The sequence below is a fragment of the Octopus sinensis genome, linkage group LG2 (assembly GCF_006345805.1).
Source record: "Octopus sinensis linkage group LG2, ASM634580v1, whole genome shotgun sequence".
NCBI lineage: Eukaryota > Metazoa > Mollusca > Cephalopoda > Octopoda > Octopodidae > Octopus > Octopus sinensis.
In genome coordinates this window covers 201,459,909-201,476,937 of record NC_042998.1, presented here as the reverse complement: position 1 = coordinate 201,476,937, position 17,029 = coordinate 201,459,909, and the positions used below count along the sequence as shown (strand labels likewise).

The 17,029-nt window shown below is 36.0% G+C and overlaps 1 long non-coding RNA gene across 1 annotated transcript; it reads right to left on the bottom strand.

Moving 5' to 3' along the window:
- Positions 1 to 4,021: 4,021 nt before the first annotated feature.
- LOC118762372 lies at positions 4,022 to 14,842 on the bottom strand. Its single transcript, XR_004998115.1, has 3 exons — positions 14,828 to 14,842; positions 10,510 to 10,511; positions 4,022 to 4,142 (listed from the first exon to the last, which is right to left on the bottom strand). It is a non-coding gene; the product is annotated as an uncharacterized LOC118762372 (long non-coding RNA).
- Between the last annotated feature and the right edge of the window lie 2,187 nt (positions 14,843 to 17,029).

The window sequence follows — 17,029 nt, the reverse complement described above, 5'->3', positions numbered from 1 at the left end:
GCTATAAGAAAGAATAAAAATGTGGGAGTGGAAAACTGAATCACTAAAGAACCAATAGCGTTCTCGACACACCAATTATTTTAGTGAGAAAGATAGTTGTTTGGTTTCATTTCCTTATAAGCTTACTTAAATTATTTTATCATGCTGTACTAGCTGCAGGTGAATCGTACGAGGTAGTTTCAAATGTTTCTTGGACTAGTTATGTTAAAAAATTATTTACCTAAATTTTAACATCAACAGCTTCGAAACTGTCACCTTGCACACCAATACACCGGTCCCAGCGTTCCTGTCAATTTTGGAATTCGGCGTGGAAGTCGGTTTCCATAAGCGAATCAAGGGCCTTCTGCGATTCGTTCTGGATCTTGACAACGTTATTAAAACAGTGACCTTGGAGCTGTATTTTCATCTAGAGGAAGAGACGTAAGTCCGCAGGTGCTTAAACGTGGCGAATACAGCAGATGCGGAAGCAATGCGATGTTGCTTTTGGTGAGAATCTTACGTGTAAGGAGAGCTCGGTGGCAGAGTGCATTTTTGTCCTGAAGAAACCGATTCTTCGCGCTCCACAGAGCAGTCACTTTCCCCGATTGTCCTCCATCAAATGCTTCGAAACGTCGCAGTAGGAGTCTCGATTGATAATCTGACCCTCGAAAATGATTGCGGGATGCTCAATGCCACAGATGTCGAAAGAAAACGATAAACATGCTCTTAATTGAGCTCCGGCTGTGTCGTGTCTTCTTCGGTTCTGAAGATCAAAGCCGCTTCCATTACGACAACTGCTGATCCGTGTCACGGTCGTAACCGTCGACCTATTTCTCGTCACCGGTGATGATCCTTCACATGAAGGACGAGTCAACAGCAGCTGGCTAACGTTAATCTGGATATATTTCGATACAATGTCGTTTATGTTCTCTGGTTAGCATGTGGGGGACAAATTTGCGTGTTTAATTCAGATGTTAGGATTGTCTGCACAGACCCACACGACAGACAGACAATATCAGCAATCTTATTGATTGTCCTCCCACCGGATAAATTTTCTCTACATTTCTGGGGCTGAGGCTTGTGGCAGGTCTATCAAATCACTGATCATCTTCGAGGGAAGGCCTTCTGCTTTTGAAGCGCCCGTGCTACTCGAAACGTTGCGCACGACCCATTACCTCGTGACCGTGAGATTTTCCGAAGTATGTTCACTGACTCTGTAGCAGTCTTCCCAGAGTTATCGCAAAATTTCACGTCGGCTCTATGTTCCAACCTCCTGGCCATGACGAGATAGACAGATAGATAAGTAGACAAAGAGACAGACAGCCAAACACATACATACATATATACTACATGCATGCGCACATACATATATACTTACGTACATACATACATATGGATGGATATGTATATATATTAAATATTTTCAGTTTTAAGTACTGTTTCTTATATGCAGTTTAACAAGTGTATTGTTGAGTGTTTGAAATCAAAGAAGCTGCAATGCTGCCGTAAGTGCATTGCAATACATGCTCAACATGTTATCGAGACTAAAACATATACAATATGCTTGTAATATACAAGTAATAAGAAATGTTCGTAGGATTTTACTCTCACATTTGCTGTAGTATTGTTTTACATTATCAATTTGCATATTTACATAACAATACAGTTTTGTTACATGTTTGGTTTCTGATAGTCTGTTACAGCATATCGTTTTTTTTTTCTCTTTTACAATGGCTGTTGACCGTTTTTCATGGTGCCGATGCCTTGCAATTCGTTGCTTTCTATATTTTATATTTCATTTCTCTGTTCCTTCTTCCTAATTGCGGTATCACTCAGTATTTATATCGCTCCGTTGTCTTGTTTTGCCTTTTGTATTCTATCCACTTGTTTTTGATAATGTTATTCATTTTGGATATTTTGTTAGGCTAAAGTATAGAAATGAGTACGTGAGTACAACGAAACCGAATAGAGTTGAACTCGTATAATTATACATGTATATGTTTATACTTTATAAAGTATGTTAATCTACGTCAGTACATGAGTAATGATTCAGATCACCGTTCTCTGTGCGGGAGAATTACGTGCAGGGGAAAACGTTGTTAAACGATGCCACTACATTATAGTAACTGTAGAAAATACTTCCAATTTCTTTTGTCGTTGACAATGATAAAAAATAAGCCCCCCTTTTTATACAGTCACTATTATTTGTAATCACATTTTTTTTTCATTATTATTATCTTACTCGGTAATAAAAGCATTATTATTCGTATTTTTAAATCTAATATTCTTTTAAATAACTCTCCTTATTTCTTCTATTGAGATTAATCGAAATACATTTAAAACATTTTTGTTTAACATACTTAGACATTCTATGATATTTCCTATGGCCATATCTTTAACTAGACTCAGATGTTTTGTGCAACGTATGGGAATAAATAATGCTAATATTTCAGAGCAGAACAGCGTACGGATACATTTTTTTTTTGCTACTGAAACTACTGCTTTAACATACGTGGGTGTTCTCGAAGCGGCATTTGCTGAAATGAAGGGCATTCAGTTGCAGATTACATATCTGTTGTTTAATATATTTGTTAGGCGCAGCCGTGGCCCTGTGGTAAGAAAAAGTTTCTTCGACTAAAAGGCGGTGCTCCAGCATGGCTCCAGTCAAATGACTGAAACAAGTAAAAGAATAAAAAAATATATAACACAAAATCCATGGAGAGTGAAGCATGTCCGGCATTTTTCTAGATATTATTCTTTAATGATAAAGTATTTCTTTTCATTTACATTTAAAATATGCCTGGCTAGAAGGATTATTAATTCTATGATATTATTACATTGTTTACTCGTCTTTGAGCAAAATACTCACATAATTCACTTTTAATTACCAACAGGTACGTTATGACAAACTATGTTATCGGTGATTAGGCTCTTTGCATTCATCATTTTATGTGGTTACCCGGCCTTCCGAGCCAACAGACAAATCCCCCTTCGGGAGAAATATGGATACAAGATAATCTTTTTTTAATTAATTGAAATTGTCACGGCGGGCAAAATGGTTCCCTAAGCAATAAAAGTAAAGATTATCAATTTCATATCATTGTACAGATACAAATGAAAGAAACATATGACACATTAAAATACAGAAACAATGCATAAGTAAGTTTTAATGTTTAAATTATTTCGCCTTCTGCATTTGAAGGAAAGGTCAAGGACGATAGTTTTCATAGATTGTCTTGTTGAATGGGTTGTTGATACCATAAATATCGGCTTTAGAACATTGTATCCAAGCACTCTTATGAAAGATATTATCAAGGAAGAATTTTAGAAATGTTGACATTCTAAAAAGTATGGTCTCAAGAATAGAGTATTGCACGGATTGGGGCTTGGACACATCGAGGGTGTAGAGAAAGTTCTGCAAAAGAAGAAGAGAAATATCTGAATGAATTTGACATAATTCCAATTAATAACTAGTTCCTGGAGCGGCTATCGTAACGGTACAAATAGAGAAATGTGACAGTACAGGTTTCAATGCAGTGCATTAATGACTTTATGCCAATCAAAAGGGTGACACATGGTCTAAAGTATTTGTGTTTGCAGCAGCAACATATTATCCGGTGTGAAAACACATTTCCATAGTGATACTCACACGAGCATTGTAGGTTGACAAAAAGTCTACCTGATTAATTAATTAATGGGTATGATAGAAGGGCCAGCATATGAGATCTTGGTTTTAGCTGTTACAGGTATGTACGTACCTTCGTATGTATGTATATATGTATGTATATATGTATGTCACTATATGTATGCATGTATGTATGTGTGTGTGTATGTATGTATATATGTATGTATGTGTGTATACATGCATGCATACGGGCATCGATGTATGTGTGTATGTATATTTAAACACATGAGGAATCCACTCATAGTAATTCAACACTCTTTAAGATTTTGGATAATTTTCGGTTTTAAAAGTCGGCATTTTTTTATTGCCGGCGAAGGCAATAAACGTTAGGACGTATAAATACGGGGTAAGTAGTTTGATCGCCGTGTGTATACGTTTAACCCTAAGTTGTCCTGCTGAAGAAGATTACACCTGGCGAGTTCCTTGACTCACTAAACTAAAATCAGAAACCAATTGGTCCAGGAAACTAGATGGTAAACTGTTTTTATATTTCATTTCGTTCTTGTCGAATTTTATCCCTACTTTTGTGGTTATAGAACCTAGGTGTTCTTTCTAGCGTGCTGAATTCCCCATGAGTGGATTTCTTATGTGTCTAAATATACACTATATAGTATGACTAATGTATGGTCTTTTGGACTAAATTTTTACACGTTAGACCATTGGAAATGTAAATTTTAATTAATTTCTATTTCCCTTTGATATGATTAAATATGTGTGTATGTATATATGCATGCATACATACATCAATATATGTATCTACGGATATATGTATGTATGCACCGATGTATGCACGTATGTATACGTATGTATATGTGTATGAGTGCGTATGTGTGCGTGGATGAGTGCATGTGTGAAAGGTAGTGTCGCCTATAGGTTCACTATGGAATCAGGAATCCTTTACTTCGATATTATTGTGCCCCTCTTTCGAGACAGTATTTAACGTCGCCTGACGATGACCTAGATTTGTTAGAGAAATGTGTAATGCAGAAAGTGTGAAAAGGCCCAACGGATAGGTTACTTAACTATTTAAATATCTAGCCGTCTTACTCCGTGCTACACCAAAATTATATTCAATTTACTTGTAATTTTCAATTTATGAATTTAATCTACATGACGATTTCCTGACTGGGTCAATTCGACTCGCACATACCGTAACCGTCAGGTGTGTGCATCACCCACTAACATCGCACGAATTCAGACACACATATACATACATATACATACATGTGTACATACATATACGTGTATGATACGTAGAATTATACATTTAAATGTATATGTACTCGCATACATACACACACACAATGTACACACATACGCAAAAACATATATATATATATTATATATATATATATATATATATATGTATATACGAGAGACAGTGTGTAAGTATACGATTCTGTTCGCATTTCACCGATTTATATAACGGTGAGCATTGTCAAAATCAACAACAAAGTGCTATGATCTTCGAACGTCGTTCTTCACAAAATTTGTTCTGTAGACTGTGAAAGATACGCTTTACTTACTATCCACATTAGAAATACACTGGAGCTGTGACTGGGCAAATAGAAACATATAACCAACGAAGCTATTGTTTACCAATAGTAATATAAAATAAAAAATTTTAAAAAAGAAAAGCAAGAATTAACCCGAAAGGTGACTCCTGTTGTTACCTTTCCAGTATATTTAGAAGTAATATTTTCTAACTGGACAAGATTATTAAGGAATAAAAACAAAAAAAAAGAATAAATAAAAGTAAGACAAGAGGCAGCAACAGTTAAAAGCTAGATGTAGTCTCACGGTAACAAAATGAGAAATACAATTCTCCTCAACACACGAACGCACGCAAACATCCTCACTTACAACCATACACAAATACAATCACACACAAACACACACTGGCTCACACAAACACAAGCAAAGACTCAACACACAGCGTCAACCGACAAGATAAAATGATGGATAATGTGGTCTAGACAGCGTGCGGCAAAAAAGATGGAATAGTAGTCGCAGCTGTAAGATCTGTGTTCAGACGTCAGAATTATTTAATTACACATACGTACGAATAAACGAGTCAGGCAAGAATATCAACAACATTTAGCTACTCAGCGAAAATAGAATACATTTTTTCTTATCTTTTCTTTAACATATTTTAAACACAGCGGAGCTGAATATATTTTGCATATATTAAACATTGGCACTGAACTTGAAAACATGTGGTTGTGAAGCAAGATTCTTACTACACAGGCTAATAACGAATAGTAAGATTAAGCCTGTCATCACTACAATGATGGATAAATATTCTCCATTTGTGGGTTAACAAGTCCACCGATGCATCAAATGTCTTAATGGAGAGGTGAAACTCTATTAATTATGGAGCCAGCTACAATTCATCTCCATCTTAGATGTGAATATATATATATATATTATATATATATATATATATAATATATATATATATATATATATATATATATATATATATATTTATATAATCGGACACAGAATGTGTGTCATTAGCCAGCTGGAAGAGATATCTTACAGAGGTTGAGGGCCATTGCTAGATGACTCTAAGGGGTGTATCAAAATAAAAATAAAAATGGAATCCAAGGGCACCTCACTTGGTCGGCAAGTATATATATATATATATATATAATATATATATATATATAGAGAGAGAGAGAGAGAGAGAGAGAGAGATAGATAGATAGATAGATAGATAGATAGATAGATAGATAGATAGATAGATAGATATATAGATAGATAGATAGATAGATATACATATATATATACATACATATGCATAAATACACACACATACACACACACACAAATACCCAACCTCATACGGTTATGCAGTGGTGTAGAGCGCCAAGTCCTGCACTATTTCCTTTGACGGAACCTCACATATGTACGCATGATGCAAAAGTACACTCATGTTTATAGTGCGAGCGGCGGACAACCATTTGCTACGTGCAGTGCATGTATCGTATCAAGTAATGTTGACGTATTCACAGACATTCGTCCTAGTGACAGTTGTCTGGTAACCGAATACAGCCAAACCTCTTTGACAGCGATGTATGAAATTTCAGTCGCCATTCATGCATTTATGTCGCAAATATCCCACAGAATTATTAAGAAATAATTATTGGTGATAGAAACAGGATAAAGTGCCAAATTCAAGCGTGACATCCATTTGAAGGTGGATATATAGCTAGAGCATCGAATTCTGCGTTATTAAACTCGAGAAAACCTTTCATATGATTGCATGGTGCATATAAGCACATATATTTATATCGCTGGCAGTTCAGGTACTGTAACAGATGAAACTCATCTGCGATCAATATGAGGGCATTAATAAGCACACTGACGATTTCCAGCATTTGCCTGAACAGACTACTTTCTTTTATCCCTGACCTTTCGGTACCCAGTAAGTGACTACTGGACGTTCGCCAGTGAAAGGACGAAGTGCGTCGGAACATGGCAGTTCCGAAGCTCGTAGCAGACATTTGTCGTTGGCTAATGATATAAATGTGTGGACTAATGCACCAGGCGTACATACGAGATGTTTTCTCAAGGTAAGTAGTGCAGTATTCGGCGCTCTAACCATATGTTAGAATTAAAGATTACGTTTTGGTATTAATACTGTCTTTGTCGCTCATAAATTTTACTGATAAAAATATTTTGTGGCGTTTCTTGTGGTTTTTGTTAGAAAGCTGTTCGCTCGGATATATCTGTTGCACATTCCATATTTTTATACATTTCAATCAGCTTTAGACACAGTGAAATATTTGTATCACATATATTAATTCAGGTTTGACGGAAATATAACAAATTTATGCATGCAAACTAATACACACACACACACAGAGTCAAGCACACATAGACACATACACATAGGACGTAAGTCAAAATCCATCAGCCTATTACAATTCAATTTCAATAAGTTTTTTTCTGTATGCAAGCGGCTGCAGGGATGTGTCTATGTGTGTGCATTATATACCAAGTATATATTGAGACTAAATTTATTGGTTATATTTATCATATATATTACTTTTGCTTCGAGGTAAAATCTGATCTTTGCGTCCGTCGATTCCATTAATATGTTTGCATATACACACACACACACACACACACACACACACACACACACACACACACACACACACACACACACACACACACTCATACGCACTCACAAACACACCCATATGTAAATTTCTTTATCTATATAGATATATGTGTGTACCTTTGTGTGTTGTATTGAAAATAAATTGAATGAACAGCTATGTATTCTTAAATTACTTTAAAATAGAAAAGTTTTAGCAGACGCTGTGCATTCTAACGTGGCTCCATATTTGAATCACCTGTAAGCCTATATTTAACTGGAAATTTAAATCTTAAATTTACTGTTCGTGAAGCCAATTCTACCTCAGCTATTTTGCGGACGAATATATTATGATAGAAATTAACCACAAACGGCCTGAAAAATTCTTGTGGTTTCAACGTGTTTTCCATCCCCTAACCGAAAGCGATATCGCCAACCACCTCTGTACAAGGTCATTTTGTCTATATAGAAAAGTTGGATATCCATTTCTCTGGTATTCACTTGATATATATTATTTCCTGTGGGAGCTTGAATTTCATTGAAGTTACAACTGATACTCTTCATTGAGATGTATATCATAGATCCCTAATATTTGTGTAATTTTAATTGGAGCAAAGGTCCAATTAAGTATAAGCTGATATAAACCGTCTTCTCGTAATCGTGTAATTAAGTGATCGACAACTAACTTTTCTTCAAGTAAAATCTTTTCAATGTAAAGGATTTGGGGGCGGTCAACAAAATGTAAAACCATAGCTTGTGAAATTTTATTTGTTTTCTTGAGGACCAATGCTAGATGACGCTGCGGGTGCATCAAAATAAAAGTAAAAATGGAATCCAAGTTGTACCTATGTTAAAACCATAGGATGCTGAATGATTGGTGAACATAAACTTCAGAAGTGCTCTGAGAAAGAAGTGATATGCACAATACGCACGCACACACACGCACGCACATAGACACACATACACACAAATGCACAAACATACACGCACGCACATAAATATTTATACAAATGCATATTTATATATATATATATATATGCATAAACACATGCACATACGTACATACATACATGCATATATACATACATGCATTTCGACATATGTTTTATGTATACACCCACGCCCATACCCCCACGCACACATTTATAACAAAGTAAATTTGTAAGGTACCGTACGAGTGGAAATATATATGAAAGAATGTTTGAAAATACAATTTTAAAGATGTTTATACACTCGACCGATTTGACTTTTATCACAAAAAAAATTGTCGAAAGTAAAATGTAAAGCTTTTTATGAGCTTTGTTTTGTTAAGTACTGGTTATCACAAAAGTATTCAAATACAGATATACATTCTTTGATAATAATAATAAGAAGAATATGTTAAAAACTCTTTACAAGAAATTATGTAAGAAAGTAATCAGAATGTGACTCCAAAAAGTATTTTGAGTTCAATAAAAATTATGTTTGTTTGGTGGTGTATAAATCCACAGGAGATATATTAAAGAATTTACAAAAAATTGTAGAGGAATAACTGACCTGTCTTTCTGACATTTTCTTTTGTGCGTAGTTAAGGACTGTTTGCTATTTCCTAAAAAAGAGAAACCGGTCAAGTGAATAAACATCTCTAAAATTGCATTTTCAGACCTTCTTTCATATATATATATATATATATATATATATATATATGAGGGATTCTCTTGTGAATGACAAAAGAGTATTAAGTAAAATATAGCGGTTGTCATATTCTATGGACACGAATGGTGTCTCTTGAGGCCTGCTTGTGCCTTACAAATATTTTGGCAAATGGAACAAGTCGAGGACACATTTACTATATGTTTTCTTTGGTGGACAGCAAGGCCTCCTTTGCTTCGTACCACCAATCCACAGTGAGAGGTAAGGTTTCTTTTTAGAGGAGGTCCGTTTTGCCAGCGTGCCTTCATGCTTGCACAAAGTTGGTCCCGATTTTGGAGTCAACTTTACTCAAATCTATGAACTGAGGAGAAGTAGGCCTGGGCCATGTCCTGCATTCGGATGCTTTCTTTTTCAACGTAGAAAATCGAATTTTGCATCGCTTCAGATGGTCTTTTAGGTTGTCTTTGAAGCGCAAGATCGGCCTTCCAACAGATCTAACGGCTGGGAATTTACCAAAGACAAGTTGCTTCAGAATTTTGATATCTCTCAGACTTCACAGATAACGTGACCATCTAAACAGTTTTTTTTATGAGGATGTCTTCAATACCTGATATGTTGCATTTTTTGTACCTCACTTTTATAAATATGATAGTTCGGGTTTTTAGCATCGGATATGAAAGATCGTCAATCTAATTGATGCACTTTCGTTACAAAACCAAATTTGCAGCACCGCAGACTAATATACATCGACTTTCCCCTTTAACGATATGTCGTGGCTGTTCAAAAGATTTTGATGAAGCTTACTGAAGTTCCAGCTAGCATTAACGATTGTGGACACAATTATTTTATCCCTCTTAGCATCATCGGGCACAATGGAACCCAGACACATTACGAGGAAAACAGTTTTTAATAATTTCCCGTCAACATATAAAGAAAAGACACCAGCAGGAAGATGGTCACTAATGGGCTGAAGGAGAAGCTTAGTTATCTTGTTGTATCATTATCACAACAAATGTATTCGATGCACGCAAGAATTTCGTCCTAATTCATTGCATGTCCTCAACATTTTATGTTGCAAGTGCACAACCGTCTACGTAGAGGAAACATCTAACTGTTAGCCCTAGTCTTAAGCTTTTCTTTGAAGCGGAATTGGTTGAACAAGCTACCACCAGTTATATATATGTACACACACAGACACACACACACACACGTAGTTCAACTGTATAGAAAACAAAAGAGGAAAACAGGTGAGAGAACAGCAAACAGGTGTATTAGTTTCACGCTCTGGAAGAAAGGAATAGTATTTGACATTTCGAAAGTACGCTCTTCCTTATAAGAACCTCAAAATGGTTCAACATTATGAAATAAAATTTATACTCCTTCGCAAATATATACATACTTTTATTCATTTATTCGTTTCAGCTATGCAGCACCACCGTCCACCGTGGTTTTGCTGATTTCCTCAAGCTAGGGTGGGGTTATATCACCACTCTTGTATGAACCTTTGTCCCAGTTGTTGGCGATTTTGGTATATGAGGGAGTAAGATCCCACTGCCATAATCTGTTCCTCAAACCGGACTGTCAGTTTCCCCGGTATTGTAAAGAGGAATACTCTAGTTCCATTTTGAAGACATGTACGTCCACATTATGCAGATGTCTTAATTCTTGTGGCAGGGCATTGAAGAGCTGTAGGTCTATACTGTATATACATAGAGAGATTCGTATTATATGTATATATATATATATATTATATATATATATATATATATATATATTATATATATATATATATATATATATATATATATAATCAATTAATTCATTATAGAATATACGAGTAAAAATCACGTTAATGATTTTTATCAGGTAGTCAGCATGCTAAAGCAATTTATAAGCAGTTTATAAATTAAATTGATAATAATATACATATGTGTATAATTATATTAAGGGAACATGGTCGAACACGAACTATCTCTATCATGTGCCGACACCTTAAAAAAACTACCAAAAACACCCAATATACGCATGGCTCAACGCGGGCTCTAGAAAGAATATTTAAAAGACAACGTTAATTGTGAATTCGTTCCAATTTCCAGGATTAAAGCCACTAACAAGCTTTCTTCATTCCTCAACATAATACACGGGGAAATAGAAATACTACTAATTTTACATAACATACAAAACAGGTTCACACGTTTACATACAATTATTTTCACGTATATATCCAAGATGAGTCAATTTTAAATCACCTCATGGCAGTCCCGTGTTAGTTAGTTAGTTAGTTAGTTAATTTTGGGCTCAAAAAGCAAAAAGCAAGGCCATGTAGGGGGACATAGAGTTATGTACAGGGTGGTGTTCATGTAAAGAGTTCAGGCCACTTGTGGTCAAGGGAGACTTTGAACCGAGCGGTCGTCGGCATCTTCACCATCTCGTCCGGCAGCTTATTCCACGGATCCGCAACCCGGACGGAGAAAGCCCCCCTCCTTCGATTGAGATGAAATCGTCGCAGATGGAGCTTTTTGGAGTGACCCCGCAGCCGACGCTCTGGAGCAGGAGTGAAGAACAGCTCTTTCGAGAGGTTACACTTTCCGCTTATGATGTTGTGAGCAAGAATGAGATCACCACGACGTCGTCGTTTTTCTAAAGAATAAAGGTCGAGCGTCTTCAGCCTTTCTTCATAAGACAAATTCTTGAGACCAAGAACCATGCGGGTAGCCAACTTCTGGACTCTTTCGAGATGCTGTATGTCTTTGAGGAGATATATGTATAGTCATGCAGTATATGTTATTCTGTAAAATAAGTAAATTATTTTTTTTTAAATGTATATATTATTTCATAATAGAATATAAGGATAAAAGTCACCTTAATGATTTTTATCTGGTAGTCAGCATGTTATGACAAGGTATAGGCAATGTATACATTAAATTAACAATAATATTCACATATATATAATTATATATGCTTTGTATGGTATGTGCAATTATTTGTATTTATATTTCCCGGTGTATTGTGTTGAAGAAGGAAGAAATCTTGTTTTTAGGGTTTAATCCAGAAATTACTTTGATATCCTCTGAATTCAGCTCTGTTCATTTTGTGCGAACTCCATCATCGTTAATTTCCACTGTCTATAGAATTGTGTTACAGAAATGCCAGTTGTCGAACTGGAATTTCCGTAAGTTCAAGAAAGTGTTGACTTGAATAAATTATTTTGAGTTCCTCACCCATAATTCCTGTTATAGCGTTCACTTTCATATCATATGCATGTTTTAATTTGTAAAGACTGCAAACCGCTAGATTTGCGGGTTTATTTATTCAAGAAGAAAACAATGTTAGGCAATATATGTTCTGGTTCTTCACCTTCTAGTTTCAAAATATGGCAAAGATAAACTATAATTAAATATAGCACAATGAGTAATATTTACTCATTTTCATTTGCGAATAAAAATATTTTTTTACCCATGTTCACTACCTGTAAAAACCATATCAACTAAGTAAATTAACCCAAAATACATTAAAAACTAAGATATTCAGAACACTTATTCCGACAATTTTCTCCGTTCTCTTTGATTTGGACTCGAAAAGAAAAACGAATGTTTATTGTCAAAGAGGAAAACATTATCCAGATACGTTAATTGTAATCTCAATTATTTGGTCGTCCCATAAGCAATGCGGTTTTTTCAATTGCGTGAACTAAAAGACGAAAGGGAACACGAGAAGCTACCTACATCAACTTGCTATAACAGCAAGTAATAATTGTACCTTGTACTAATACTTACTACAAATTTTGAACCGACTAGCTTTCAAACATGAACAACATGAACAACAAATATGCTGAGCAATTTTGAAGAATGCAGTTCAATTATAACAGTTATTTCTGCAAAGCTGTAATGAAAATGGCGAAGGAGTATATTGAGCATCTTTGCTTTATGAGTTTAATAAAGACACCAACGGAAAGGAGAGTGCGAAGAATATTGATGCAGTATATCAGAATCGAACAATAAGAGTAAGCCAGTTTCAACGATGGCTCCAGAAATTTTGAGCTGGAAACTGCAGCCTAGGAGAAGATCCTCGTCCTGAAAGGTCTGTAGAGCTTGAGGAGGCAGTCCTGCAAACACTGCTGGAACAAAATCCCATCGCAACTGTTGAGGAACTAGCAGACGAGCTTGGATTTTGCCATTCAACCATTCAACGATACATGCATACCATCGGAAAAGTCAGAAAATTGGGTCCATGGGTTGCTCACAAACCTTCGGAGAATAATCACACGGCCGACAGTGAATGTGTGATCCTCTTTGCTGTCACGTCACACGAATGAACCATTTTTGGACCGAATAGTGACTGGTGACGAGAAATGGGTTCCCTATTAAAATGTCAAACGCCGAAGATAGTGGGTAGGGAAAGGAGAAACACCCCAGGCTAAAGAAGGTCTTTACTCACGTAAGGTGTTGTTACCTGTTTGATGGGTTATGAAAGGTTTAGCGCTAGAAGGAAAATGGTCATCTATGCTTTCAAGACACGAAATGTGTTCTTCTATAAGGATAATACTCGGGCACAAAGAGAGGGGATGACATTCCAAAAGTTGGAGCTGTTTGAATGGACCGACGCCCCCCCCCCATTCACCATATCCGCCGGACATTGCCCCGTCTGATTATCATTTGCTACGCTTTCTTCCAAATCATTTGGACGGAGAAAATATGAATTCTATAGAGAAGTTCAGAACAGTACTGGAGGAGTATTTTCTGTCACGAACAAGTGAATTTTAAAAAAGGGGTCTAGCAGGTCTACCAGAGAGATGGAAGAGCATTGTAGAAAATGAAGGAGAGTATATTTTAGATTAAAGAAGAACTTTGTTTATCTTAATACTGAAAAATAAAAGAAGTATTAAAATTTGCATTATTTATGGGATGACCCTATAAAATCGGGTCAAACTTGTGGACAAATTTCTTGGAAATCCACTGCCTGCTAACCGACTGTTTCAAACACTCACAACTTGAAAAACAACAACTATTCTGAGCAATTTTTAGTTAGTTAGTTAGTTAGTTAATTTGGCTCAAAAGCAAATAGCAAGGCCATGTAGGGGGACATGGAGTTAAGTACAGGGTGGTGTTCATGTAAAGAGTTCAGACCACTTGAGGTCCAGGGAGGCTTTGAACAAAGCGGTCGTCGGCATCTTCACCATCTCGTCTGGCAGCTTGTTCCAGACGAGATGGTGTAGATGCCGCTTTGTTCAAAGCCTCCCTGGACCTCAAGTGGCCTGAACTCTTTACATGAACACCACCCTGTACTTAACTCCATGTCCCCCTACATGGCCTCAAAGATGACGTAACCGTACAAAATGATAAAGTAATACTTGCAATATTATGATGTCAAGCATCTGAAGAGAAAATAATAACAAAAATCAGAAATTCCAAATTTTTCCCCACGTTTCTTCCATTCTTAAGGGAGGGGGGCTATAGGTGAAAGAACAATTCAAGCACTGGGATCGATGTAATCGATCAACTACATTCACGAAAAACTTTCTAACTTAAATTAGAAATAATTAACCGAGGCTACAGTTATCAAATAAGTATAAACATAAATTCTCAGATATTGACTACTAAATATCCTTCACTTTGAATATTAGAGGGTTTGTAATAAAATTATTGAATTTTATCCATTGGCATACTGAGTTTAAAAATTTTACATCACATTCCCAGAACCTAAAGACGGACGTCCTCATTCCTTGCCATTAATAAAATGTGTAATACTCTAGAAACCCACACTCTGGTTTGCTTCTGATTTATCGTAGCGAACTTTACTAAGTTTACTCATGTGCTCTCTTTAGCGATAAAGATTTTAAAAACATGGGAACCTTGCCACGAAATTGCAATAGGGCACTAATATATTTGGAAATGTAACCTTTATTTGGAATTTGGCCATGTTCATTAATTACTTGATATTATTTGGAAGCAAGAATTGTATACCAGGACGTTTCTGAAGATAATTTGCTATACAGTCGTTGATCCAAAACGAAAGTAATATTAGTGAATCGACGAGAATGTTTATGGCTATATTGGGATAGCCTTTAATGAGATATATGAAATATTTAGAAGAGACGTTGTCTCTGTTACAGCGTCATCAGAAACTAGTGAACACATTGATGGAAACAGAAAGCTCGTCATATATGAAAATAAAAAATATGCTATGGTGGCAATAATTTATGATATAGTCCATACAATCTTTTCATTATCAAACTTATGGATACTTTGATATATAATATACCTTCGCTAAGAGATTCATAATTTACTATGAAATACAATCACACTTTTTTCACATGACCACAAACATGCCTAGGTGGAATTTTTTAAATTTTATTTTACTTGTTTCAGTCATTTGACTGCGGCCATGCTGGAGCACCGCCTTTAGTCGAGCAAATCGACCCCGGGACTTATTCTTTGTAAGCCCAGTACTTATTCTATCGGTCTCTTTTTGCCGAACCGCTAGGTGACGGGGACGTAAACACGCCAGCATCGGTTGTCAACCAATGCTAGGGGGACAAACACAGACACTCAAACATACACACACATATATATATATATATACATATATATGACAGGCTTCTTTCAGTTTCCGTCTACCAAATCCACTCACAAGGCATTGGTCGGCCCGAGGCTATAGTAGAAGACACTTGCCCAAGGTGCCACGCAGTGGGACTGAACCCGGAACCATGAGTTTGGTAAGCAAGCTACTTATCACACAGCCACTCCTGCGCCTGAATCATGTCTATTCATTAAGTTTCTATTTTGTATGATTTCATATCACAAAATATTTGGGCTCATAAGAAATATTTTAACTCCATGAAATTTTAATGCACGACTTTTTTTTTCATTTGGTTGTTATTTTTGTATTGATAATGGCATCAGCATAGTTTTATTAATAAATCAGTGATATTTTCCGTTGGTTAGTGGGTGGTGTTCACTATTACACGCTTGCACCATTCCTGGTGCAGGTGGGTTCCATGGTTTTGCAAGACACTTTCACGTTACTCGAGTGTATTTAGCTGAACACTGGTGTTGCACGCTCTTCCACCAGTTTTCACATTCTCGACCTTCTGATCAAGAGTCCTTGGACGCAGGGGTTACTTATGTCTACTCCAAGTATGTTCACACTTAAAACATTGTATCAAAGAATGTTACATACTTCCATTGCCATATCTAATGGCTTGTGAATGATGGCAGTACTTAGTAGTTACACATCATAAATGTGTGTGTGTGTGTTCTATTTTTCCCACACAATCTTATGACTATATCATTCAGAACTTTTATTTATTCGCTGAAGTTAAATCCACAAGCGACCTCCACAATCTCTGGATATATCTCAAAATGTTCAGGAAACTAAACATTTATGGCTTCACGAATAAATCCATTTGCAGTATATTTCTGATCTCTCAGTCTCGTATGAATTTTCCACGCAATATACGCTACATTTATAACATAAATATATACGAGATCAATATGGTTGCACTACTTGATAATCCTAACTTACGAACAACATAGTCGTAATCTTTCTAGCACGCAATGGTTGCACTCTATGCTTCATATTTCTGACGAGCTCTCATTAAGCATAATAACATATACAATATATCT